Source organism: Blennius ocellaris (assembly GCF_963422515.1).
Source record: "Blennius ocellaris genome assembly, chromosome: 6".
Classification (NCBI taxonomy): Eukaryota; Metazoa; Chordata; class Actinopteri; order Blenniiformes; family Blenniidae; genus Blennius; species Blennius ocellaris.
The window spans coordinates 14275131-14287194 of record NC_137655.1 but is presented as its reverse complement, the minus strand read 5'-3'; the positions used below and the strand labels follow the sequence as shown (position 1 = coordinate 14287194).

At 43.4% G+C, this 12064-nt stretch overlaps 1 protein-coding gene across 1 annotated transcript in view; it reads right to left on the bottom strand.

The window, feature by feature from the left end:
- The window catches only part of map3k13 (mitogen-activated protein kinase kinase kinase 13), a 32573-nt gene extending 21312 nt beyond the window's left edge, over positions 1–11261 (bottom strand). The window contains exons 1-2 of the mRNA XM_080498593.1: positions 11188–11261; positions 642–706 (exon numbers count right to left, since the gene is read on the bottom strand). The gene's annotated coding sequence lies outside the window, so the exon portion shown is untranslated. The remainder of the gene's footprint in view (positions 1–641; positions 707–11187) is intronic.
- Between the last annotated feature and the right edge of the window lie 803 nt (positions 11262–12064).

Here is a 12064-nt window from a genome sequence, read left to right as displayed (position 1 = left end):
CGTTCAAAGATTCAAAGCACTGTAGAATAAAACGTGACGCACTATGAACAAGAGGTCATTTTCATTCATGGGCCACATACGGCCCAATTTATGCTGTACTTGTCAATTTATAGCATTATAACCTATTGAAACTGAAAAATGCTGTTTTGGGGTTTTTGGTTTGTTTCAGTGCAAAAACAAACAAGTCTTATTAGTATATTTCTTATATGAAATGGGCATTTCATAACATTTCATAACTTAAATGTTGAATTACATACAATAAATAAAAATGCTATTTAATACAAGAATACATTTTGTTATGATAACTCGATGATAATCATTACTCATGGAGTGAGTTGAACTGTGACCAAGTTTTACAGTGTAGAGGGCCTGTTTTGCTAGGCAGGCAGTTTTTAAACTGCCTGATAGCAGTCGACACTCAAGAGTTTTAACAAAGTTGCAGTTCGACGACTGAAATACTACAACAGTGATAAAAAAAACCCCCAAAAGGTCAGAGTGAGAATGTCAGAATAGTTGTTCTTTCTCCCTGTAAAGGTCCTTTAATGTCCCCGACACCCTCCCCTCACTGTGAAGAAGTATTATTGCTCGTTAAAAATATCACCATGGTCAATGCCTGCGCATGCATTTGTTGATGTACTGACCTGTCCGGTGGTTTCTGAGCATCTCCGGCGTCTGCAGAGCGCGATCTGGACTTATTGATTCTCACCTGCACACAACCACAGAAGGAGAAGGAAACAAGGTGAGCCATGTGTTAAACCTTTGTGTCATCTGATGATCAATGATCAATCAACAGATACAAGAACCTGAGGGGAAAGAGGACATTTAAGACGATGAGGCAGAGACTGACTGAGCTCACAGGGGGGGGGGGGTCAAATCAAATAGGGTCAGATTAAAACGGAGGCCTGGGGGTGAAAGCAAAATGTTGGGGAACAGATGCTGCCTCCGGTGCTCTCGTTTCAGGCCAAACCTCTGGGGGAGCAGATAATAGGGAGGGGCAGTAAGAACGTAATGATGCAGGGAGAGCGAAGGGGGCTGGGGTATTGGAACAGCATTGTCCAAGCTCCGTCCTAAAGCCACACCCCTGCTGGGGGCCCCCTGCCAGAGGAGGAGGAGGAGGAGGAGGAGGTCTGGTATCCCGGGGCGAGGCGGAGGCAGGGGCGTCCAAACACAGCCTATAAATGGCGTGAAATGAGAGTCCAATGAGTCACGGTGCAGATGGTAGCGGATGCTGGCTCCTACGAGGCTGACATTAGGGGATGGTGAGAGTGCTGGCTGATTGCTGGATCTGTTAAAATGACACCTCTGTGGTGCCCAGCTGAGAAAGGCTTTAATGTCAAACTCTCTTTAAGGCGCTGCAGAGAGGAAGTGAGGCTGCAAACTGGAAGAGTTACTTGCGTTGGCTGGTTGAAGACACACTGCGGTGGAATTCGCAACAACGGCCTTGGAGTTAAATATTGACCAAAGGAAGCAACATTAGCCATCAGGAAAGTGAAATCCAAACACTTGATCTGTCAGTTTGCTTAGCGAGAACAGCAACGTCTGCTCTTAAGCCGAAACTCCAAAGGTCAGACGATCATAGGCGCTCGTGCTCCAGACATGTAAAAACATGCAAAGCCAGATTGAAGTAGGAAAACAAAACACAAAAAGTCAGAGCAAGGTCATGGAATTCAGAAAACCTACAGCCATTCATTTCTCCACATGAGCTTGACCGAATGAATCAGGACGTTGTTGCCTGTGAACACCTCCAGCAGTTTGCATTACTTTGATGGCAGTGCACATCTGTGGGCTTACGAGGTTTGATCTCGCACAAAACATAGCGACAGACCGAACTATTGGGAGGTTCTGTCCCCAGTCTGCAGACCGGGCTCCCCAATGGCTAAGTGATTTTGATACCATACAGCATATTATTAGGAATCCTGAACGCAAATCAACAACGAAGACAGAGTTGAGAGTTTTAAAATGAAGATGGGATCAAACATGTGACCCACACTCCACAGCACAGAGCCAAGAAATCATTACACTGGATAGTAACTGATAGATTTACATGTTTTGTCATTTTGAGAATTTGTTTTCTTTAAATGGAAACAATATGGTTAAAACTCCAAAGATAAAGATTTCTTTTTTTAAACATTTTTCTTCATGAAATGAAAACCTGACTTGTGCAGGTCACCACCAGTATCGGGTGCAGCCTCATTTCACCCGAGCCAGGATAAAACCGGTACAAAAGAAGTTCTTCAGATCATCTGATCAGAAAAGAAAAAAAGAGCTCTTAGAGTCATGTGGATTTTTTTCCCCCCAATGGAAATGAACTGTCGTCACAGTCAGAGAGACATGGTGTGAAATCCAAAATAATTCTCCTATTACTATTATATGGTAGGGTTCAAACATTTGTCATTGTCCCACAGTGAATGCTGCCATTTCCCATGAGAATAAACATTTCCACTCTAAATAATTCTTTCCATTAGGCTTCAAGCTTCTCAGTTCAGACTATGACCTTCACAATGCCATAAATCCTCAAACAGCCTCTTCACATTCACACCGGGGACACATGAAAAGAAATCTAACCTCAGCCTTTGACTTCGACTGACTCCAGCGTTGACTGAAGCCTCCTGCTCGGCCTCCATCACCGTCACTCACATGATGTGCAGCCACTCGCTGCTCCATGCGTCCTGCCTTTGCTTCCGCGAGCAACAAAGCTGTAAACCACACTGGCTGGGCTCCGTTATACACACTCATTACTATTTCACCAGCAGCGGAACAGCAGCACTGACAGCTCCTGTGTCGGCCGCATTAATAAGAGAAAAAGCACCATTGCGCAAATAAGCTTACAGCGGTTTACATTTCCAATCTGCCAGCGCACGCAGGGCCCAGGTACAGACAGGCTGGCACCACACACACCTCCCTGATTACATACTCCATGGAAGCTTTTTTGTTTTGTTTTTTTAAGTCTTACAGCTGCATAAACTTTACTTTATAAAGTAACCACGAAAGAAATTAAATTACTTCAATGATTCATCAACACAACAACTAAATCAGTCTGTAACTCAACATTTTTAAATTAGAAGATCAAACAAAAAGATTTAAAGAAAAGCCTGATTTAAATGATTTTTATGGAAATCCTCATTACGGTTGACTTTTTTCAATTAAAAAAAATTTATTCTTTGTTCGAACAACGCTTCTTGGCAATGAAATGTTATACTATTTGAAAAGCTCATTGTTTCACTTATAAATGATACTACATTTCTCAGGAAAATGCATTTGTGGGATGAGCAGCAGAGTTTAATGTGTGGGCAGCACCAATAAAAATCTAATTGATAGATCTTGTCCGCAACCACCAAACAGGCAGATCGGATGCGGATTACAATCTGAACAAAAAAGACATATTGGCAATTTATTTATTTAACAAACAGAGCGACACAAAGCCACAACAGCCTGGCACCTCCTCCTCACGGCGGTCTGCCGCCTGCTCACACACCACTGTGGCATCGGATTGCACAATTGGCATCTCTCACAAGTCTGCCAACATGTTGGTCCCAATCTGATCCTGTTCGGTGGTCGACTGCACTGCTGACAAGTCGTTTCATGTTTCCAGGCTGCTGTGATTGTCTCAAAGTCTGCAGTTGGCACAGCATCACTCTGTATCGGTTTGAACAGAAACAGATTGGATATGTCTAAAATATATATATATATAGTTTCTTCACGAAAACCTCTAAAGTATACTGTATTTTGAATCAGGAGAATAAAGTCGCTACGTTATCTCTTCAGTAGTAATAATACTAGGTACTGAGAGTACCTTAACTTAACTTAACTGATAAGTACTGTTATCAATAGATGGGATATTTATTGGTTTTACTATTTCAGACTTGTACAGCAGACAAGAGATTCAAACATATCTATTGATTAAGTACACTATTCAACAGATTCATTGGTGTTTGGTGCCAGTTGCTATAAATTTGTGTTTTGATCCATATTGAGGATGTCAAATGAGTGGCTAAAATACCCGGATTAAAGACACAAAAAAAACCGGCTTCTGACTGCGATGGCTTACCGAATGAAGCCATGTGGCTAAGACGAATGATGGCGGAAAAAAAAAAAGTCGATCGCGGCTGATTGGTCGGTTTTACAAAGGCAGCCATGGGTGACCGAATCCTGCCCACAACAGCCTCTGATTCTCAGCGACAGATAATGCTTGTGAGATTATCGTCCTGAGCCCACCAACGGCTCTACAGTTGACCAATCCGAGCCGAGAGCAAATTACATAACAATGAGTGTTCAACGCTCCGGGAGGATTCTGCCCCGCACCACGACAACAATCCATCCATCCTGGTTCCCTCTTGATTACGAGTTCAGGGCGGACGGCGGGAGCCGTAGACAGAAAGCCCTTTTGTACTATCCTCCCTCCCGACTGCATGTACCTGGTAATCCCGCGTGTGATTTATGGGATTGCGTGCAGGGCTTTAATGCCAAACACAGCAGCGCGTCTTTAGAGAACGTGGAGTGTTTTTAGGGCTCTGCAGTCCTCTTGCCTCTAATTATTTCACTTAGGAGAATTACACATGTGGGAAGAGGCACTGTGTTTGTGCATGCTTCACTTCCTCGCTCCACTTCCTCATATGAGCCGGAATAGAAGAAGAGAGTGTGGGGTTGCAGTGGCCGTCTGCCTGCTGTGTGGCTGGAGGTCGATGGTGCTGATGCTGCTCTGTTGAGAGCTTCAAGAAAAAAAAAAGCCCGTTTACGGCTGGACAAAGACGAGAGAAGACTGCAGTGCAAAGCAGTGCCAATGTTTCTTCTCCTGCGTTATCCTAATGGGCAAACCCCCATCAAGACAAGAGTATCCTTGTTTTCATAGATCTGTAAATGTCAATAGGCGAGTTCGTTGTCTACATATATAGCAATCTATTGCGACTTCTAAAAACGCAACTACAAAGTGTGATGACTTCTGCAACCTTCAGGCTAAAAGCTCACTTCACAAACTGGCACCAAGTTACTCAGAACTATTCCATTTAATATGATTGCTGCAATCAGTGTTTCCCAAGCGGTCATTCTCAAACTGTAAAGATGTTTTCTTCATGCTGAACTGAACCTGAATCAATGTGAAGTTGCTGCCTCAAGCCTGCTCATTCTCAACAGAACCACGTGAAATTATCTCCAGATCTCTGCAAAGCTGCAGTGATAAAGACAAGTTGAACAGCTGCGAGAGTCTGATGCTGCATGCAGCATCCAAATCAACTCGCAGGTGGGAAAAGGTGTGCATAATGTAGCACATATCCATTTCTCACCACTATGTGCATGTAGATTTTGAACCAAATTTTACAAGTTAACATTCAACAGGCTGAAGCAGCAGATGATTGAATAACAAAACACTTTGTTTATGGGTCTTGGGTTACTCGATTTATTCGATTCACGGTCCAAAACCATTGGGAGGTTTATAAACAGAGCACTGTCGACTTTAATATTAAAACAACCCAAACCTTACAACAGCATCCCAGGAGATTATTAGAAGAAAAAAACAAGAGAAAGAAAGAGCAGATCAGACTCTGGTTAAGTCAGGTTGAGAGATGATGGATGTGTAGGATGGAGGAAGCTGGAGGTGGAGCTGCGAGGCTTGAGGAGAGGAGGAAGATGTCAGAGAAGAGTCATGAGTGTAGAGTTGGTTGATGGTGTTGCAGTGGGAAAGGAGGTACATGATCCACTGAGGGAATCCCTGAATGCAGTAGCCCAAAAATTAATCTCAGTGCAGGCTGGTTTAATTTAGATTTTTTTTTTTTTGTATATGATTATTTTCCCTTCTAAATCAAGGCTGTAGATTCAAGTTAAACAAAGATGAAGAGGTATTTAATCCGGTTTGGTTTGTGTTAATTATGTCTTTGTTAAACCAACACATGGAGAATCTCACCGACTTTTCCCAGACTTTGGGTGAACTGTACTTTATGCGCTGCTGTCCAATCAAATCATTAAAGTATCAATCACTTGTGCTGTGCAGTAATCTATTTATAGTCTCGCTCTTATTTTATCATTTATTGAAGCCTCTGCACAGGTTTTTGTCCTGGTCACGAGGCGAATGCCGCACGCTCTCACCCTGAAATTAATTCAGAAACGTGAATACCGTCACTTCCAATGTGCACTCACGGGTTCACAAACATACATTATACCATCATCTGAGTAACCGAGCAAGCCATTTTATTCATGTATCATTATAAAGAGGCATGCATCAGAGGTCAGAGGTAACCAGACACTCGCATACACCCCCCCTACCCACCCACACACTCTGAGTCGACTTGTCCATGTGCTCTGGTTGTTGCTCCTCCACTCGTGTGTGTTAATATGCTCCCCATGAGGCGCTGCAGGCTGTGGCAATTATAGAAGCTCAGCTAGCACACAAATCACAAGGGAGAAGTACACTGAAGTGCTTTTGCTTGAATACAGTACTGTACATGCACGGATGTGCAGAGGCAAGAATCTATATAAATTGCCTTTTGATGAAACACTTTTAAAAAAGGAATTGGGAAAAAGGCTTCTTTTTTTAAAAACATTTTTTCCAATTATTTCAAACCTGAAGGATGAATATATTTTTACCCAAATATGACTCGATATGGCTTTTCAGTAGAAGCAGGCGACTTTTCAATTGCACCTAAACTGCTTCTTGTAGTAAACCCTCCATATTATTAGCAGCAAAGCCCAGGCACACTTAGACTTCAACAATGCCGAGTTAATCTAACCGCTTCACAGTCACCCCTGTAAAACCCCTGCCCAAATATAATGGGATGTAGGGCTTAACCCACTTCTCAGCAAAATCCCAGTCTTCAAAGCAGCTGCCCAGCAAAGCGTCTGCAGGAGAGTCCAATGAAGTCTTTGGCAAATGACCGCGCAGCCTCTGGGGAGGCCAACTGCAGGACGACTTTTATAACCATGCAGTTGTCATTACTGACATTTAATTGTCCGATAAAGATACAAGGAACACCAGGCTTGGATGGAGGGAAGCACGGATGGATGGATGGAGGGAGGGAGGGATGGAGAGCCTGTGGAGCTCAGACAGTGTCATTACCAAAATGTCAGTCAGAGGGACGGAGAAGAGGAGGAGGAGAGGGCCTCAGGGAGGGAGGGCAAAGTGAGAGAGAGGATGAAGAGAGAGAAGGTGGAGGGTGGGGGGGGGGGGGGGTGGCGCAAAGACATTCATGTCCACATGCCTACTTCAGCCCGGCATTTGTTGTTTGGCTTTTTCCACTCAACTGCTCCTCAATGGCGACGCTGCACGCAATGTGAACACTCAGCAACTCTGCCTATGCCGCAGCTATTTTTAACAGCTGCTATACAGTCATAGGGATCCGTTTTAACGGAGGTCATCAAAACGAACCTGATATGATTTAATCAATGGCAATAGAAAAATTTATTGCATTAGCATGAGAAGAAGTACACTCTTCAATCTTTGATGCTAATGCTGACGCTTTTGTCTCAGTGTTATGGTGTGTTGACGATTATTCTTAAAGCAGTGTGAACCCCACACGCAGGGAACTCACGGTGGAAGCTTTTACTTTAAAATGACATTTCAAAAATACATTAATGAGCTTATTGATATTGAGCCTGCCGGGAAAACTGAATCTAACTGCTGTATTAATCTGATCCAAAATATCCAAGGCGGGTCTGCAGCGCAGGATTAGAGATCTGGCCAGATGCAAGGCAACACATGTCCATTATATAAATGTAGCTTCCTGTCCATATAACAGCATGAGGACTGCATTGATGCTGATGCGACACTCAGGACTGAAGGGACACTTGAAAGAAACCTTATTGTAACGCGAGATGGTGATCGAGGGTCACAACAAAACACTCGCGGGCTTGTCTACTGTCCAAATGAGGCTGGGTAACTATTGCACGACTTTAATTTGTCTGTCGAAAGACAGACTGTCCAATGTTGTAGGAATGTTGCGAGAACACTGAAGACGACGCATGTAAACTCCCGGTGGAGTTTCACAACAGTAAAGGCTCGAGCGGAGTCAGATTCTATAAACTTGTCTCGAAATGAAGGACATTAGTCCCACAAACTACAAACTACTTGGCGCACGGTGTGACGTGGATTGCATCAACTTGGGAAACGATGGGTTTTCACTTGAAACCTTGTGTAAACGTGACCTTGGCGAGCACGGTGCGTAGAAACACAGTATTGAGCTTCTAAAGCCAGGCTCGGCCCAACATGTGTCGCAGCTCACGTTTGCCATTAACCTGGTGTCTGTTGTCTCGGCGGCAGAGTAGAAAATACAAGCAACACGCGAGCGGTTCAGCCTTTGGCAACATACATTTGGCTGATTGGTGTCGAGTGTGACCTGTTACTGCACCACAGATACTTACAAGAGAGGCGAAATCCAACAAGTGATACACGTGGACGCTTACTGGAAATGTCCCACTCGGCACAATGAGGGTGGAACACGATGCTGCTGGTGTGGTGACAGCTCGCGACATCCAGCTCGTGTGCACACACACACACCCACACCCACACACACACACACACACACACACTGCCTTCCACCGCCAACGACTGTCACAGTATGTCGGCAGGAATGAAAAAGGCACTACCACATGATTGTTGTGACATCAAATCCTGGTGAAAGACAGATGAATGATGGGGTTTGATTTGCGTCGGATGGACGCTGAAAGCTGCTGTGCTCCCTGCTGATCTGATGCCACTCATCCAGCCACGACAGAGGCTGTATTTCTTCAAGTTTTTGGTTTACTTTAAACTCGTGTAGGAAGGACGTTTGTGACAAACTTTGGAATAGGACTCAGACAGGTCAAAAAAAAAAAGAAAGAGGAACTTTTCTCGACATGCTTTCAGTGTTCAGCCAAACTGTTGGACACACACTCCTAGAAACAGTTTCTGAGGTTTGCTCTCCATAGGGGTGGACACATCATTTTCTCAAGAGGCCACATGAAAAGCGAGGACAGCTGTGGAGGGCCAGGCCACAAGTGGAAGTCAGTTCTGCTGGGTATAAATATAATTCTCTGGACTGGGAGAAGCTTGTAGTTTTATTAGGCTCCTGTTCCTGCTGCGCATCAGTCCTCAACTTCTCGGTGGGTTTCTGTCTGGTAATGGTGGTTTACATTTTAATGCTTGAACACAGTGATGTGTTCGCCACTAAAGGTATGCGGCCTCACTTTTCACTTCCATGCATAAGAACTTAAAAATCCAGAGAATAAGAGTGTGACTTATTGTGAGTGGTTGGAGGAGTTACTCATTTAATTCAGTAATTTAGCCCGTCAGAAAGTGTCTGAGTGCTGAAAGTCATTCCCGACACTTTTCCCGAAACTGTTCTGATCTGTAATACAGTAATAAGGAGAAAATTACACTTAATCTCTGTTGGAGGGTTTAAAACCACTTAAGGCGTAACGTTCTGTATATGAAAGGTTTTCCGTTTGTTTGTTATGGAAGTTGATGATGAAGAAGACAATGTAATTTCTACGATTTTTCCCTTTTTAAGTATGAATGTTTTGCAATATCATAACAATAAGAGATTCCCTGCACACAGTGGCATAAGAGTCGAGGCAACATAATGAAACATTTGCACAACTACATAATTAGTCATTTTGCAGGTTAGCCTTCATTGAGTTCACTAATCGGTTGTATTTGAATAGTTAACTTTTTTTTGCTAACTTCAAGCAAATTTGTATACATTTTCAGTAGATCTTATTCATCTATTCGGTTTTTGTTCAAATAAAATTATATTACCATCTTATTTAAGTGTAATCGTCTCATTTTAAGTTGTGTTACTTTATAGTTATTTCCAAATCATTTTAGAGGCCACAAGCTGGTTAACCTCCTAATATAAAGATTATTTCAGTTGTTGAAGAAGTCGTCTTCAGACCGGACTCAGGCATCTCTCCAACAAACGTGGTCAAAGAGAAATGATGAATCACATATTTTTTCTAATGTTTTCAGTTCATATTTTTTGGTATAGCTTTACCTGTGTTGAAAGTTAAAATGTTTCACAATCATCAGAGGGGGAAAAAAATGGCAAAAAGTACAAGAACTCATCTAAAGAGCAGTAACAGAAGATCAATACAACCAGGCAACATTCGCCTTTTCGATGAGATATATTCATATAGAAAGTGTAAAACAACTCAGCAATTCTCAGTCGTCATAAGTATTCATGCAGCCCAGTCAGAAAAAACTAACTGCTCGCCTCCACTACAGACACTTCATTCACCCATATCGCCTCATCCAAACTAAACAAACAGATAAAGTCAGCTTTCTTTCTTCCTGAAGCAGGGTCACGGGTTGCTGGAGTCAATCCCAGCTTACTGTTGGTTGGTAAGAGGCAGGGTTCACCCCGGACAGGTCACCACGTCCATCACAAAGCAAACACAGTCAGACACAGTCACATTCACCACCAATTCACCCCCAACAGGAGGTTTTATTTTGGACTGAGGAAGTGCCTGCATGCTCAGGAAGAACATGCAAACTCCACACAGAGAGAAACTCAAGCCAAACAAGGACTGGTTGAGTGCTCACCACTATGAACACAATTTGAACTATACCGTTTCCTCCCATTGTGAATCCATGCAGTCCATAAACTGCAACTTGTCAGCCACTATAAGGCAGAAACGAGAGATAATCCCCTCATTTAGAAAGGGATTTGTTGCAGCACACAAGTTGTGCTATCTTATGGCCAAGTTTAGAAATTGAAAACAAAACTGTATAAATGAGTCAACCTATCCGAGTCAAGATATCTTTCACTCGTTTGTAGGGCCACGTAGTCACACAAAAAAAACGTGAACAAAAGTGCTATTTGAGAGGTGAAAAACAAACATTTCTTCACCACCCACTGTAATTTCGCCTCCTCCAGCCTATAATTTGCTGCTTCAGCTGGTAACAACAGACAACAGGAGTATTTTTGCACTTCTCTACACAACGAAGCCCAACAATAATAATAAACCTTTTCACGAGTTGTTTTAGAAATAAGTCGCAGTGTTCAGGTTTCTGTTCGCCAGGCTCTCAGTGTAAACACGATGGTGTTTACAGCCCCTCCCCGGCCGCCGTCCACTTACAGCCCGAGCCCCACAGCTCTCTGACGGCTCCAGGAGTCAGCTTCATCCCGCCGGAGCGGATCGGATCGAATCGGAGCGATCCGACAGCCTCCTCCGTCCCTCCACCTCCACGTCACCGCAACACCGGAGAAAAGCTTAGGGCATTACCGTGTCAGGAGCTCCCTCACGGACGTCTTGCTGCGGCGTCTCCGTCCATCTATCCCCGTGTGTTTGTATGTAGATGTGTGTGTGTGTGTGTGTGTGTGTGTGTGTGTAGGTGTTTGTGTGTGTGTGTGCTTGTGCGTCCACCGCATTGGTTCAGTCCCCTGAGCGTCATACGTCACTTCCGCACGCTCAGACCCGCAGCACCTGCACGCAAAGCCGAGATCGTCTATTGCGGACGAGAGTCCCCTCGACACTCAACGTTACGCGTTTCAATCCCGTTTTATCTACATAATAAGAAGCTTTCTTGAATCATTTTATAGTAATTAGTTACAGACACGATGAAATATTCCCAGAACACCAGCTGACAAATTTGGACTCTCTGATACTTTAATCGGATAAATGCTGTCTGTGAATTCTTTTTTTTTTTTTTTACTTGATGCCAAGTTAGGATGGTATGGAGCCCAGAAAGGGACATCGGAAGAAAAAAAATGTAAATATATCTTTCCGTGCGCAAGCTACAGTTTCGCGTGGCACGCGAAACTATCTGGTGCGCACATGAAAGATGTATATTTTTATTTTTTCTTCCGATGTCTCTATAGGGGCTCCGTATGGTTGCTCCCATAATGGACTGAAGAATAGGTCACGGAGTTTCGAATATATATATCTATATATATAGGGTTATATATAGACATATATATACTAATAGATTAAAACGTTTATTGTGTTTGCATTTCAACTTCTTTATTTTTCTTTTGATGGCGCTGAATGAGGGCTCACAAAACAGCAGCGGAGTGGCCACTCTCGATTTCTTTTTTACAGCTCTGATCTTGTGGTTAAAAATAGCTGCTGCGCCTTCACGGGACAATTAATAACAGTGAAT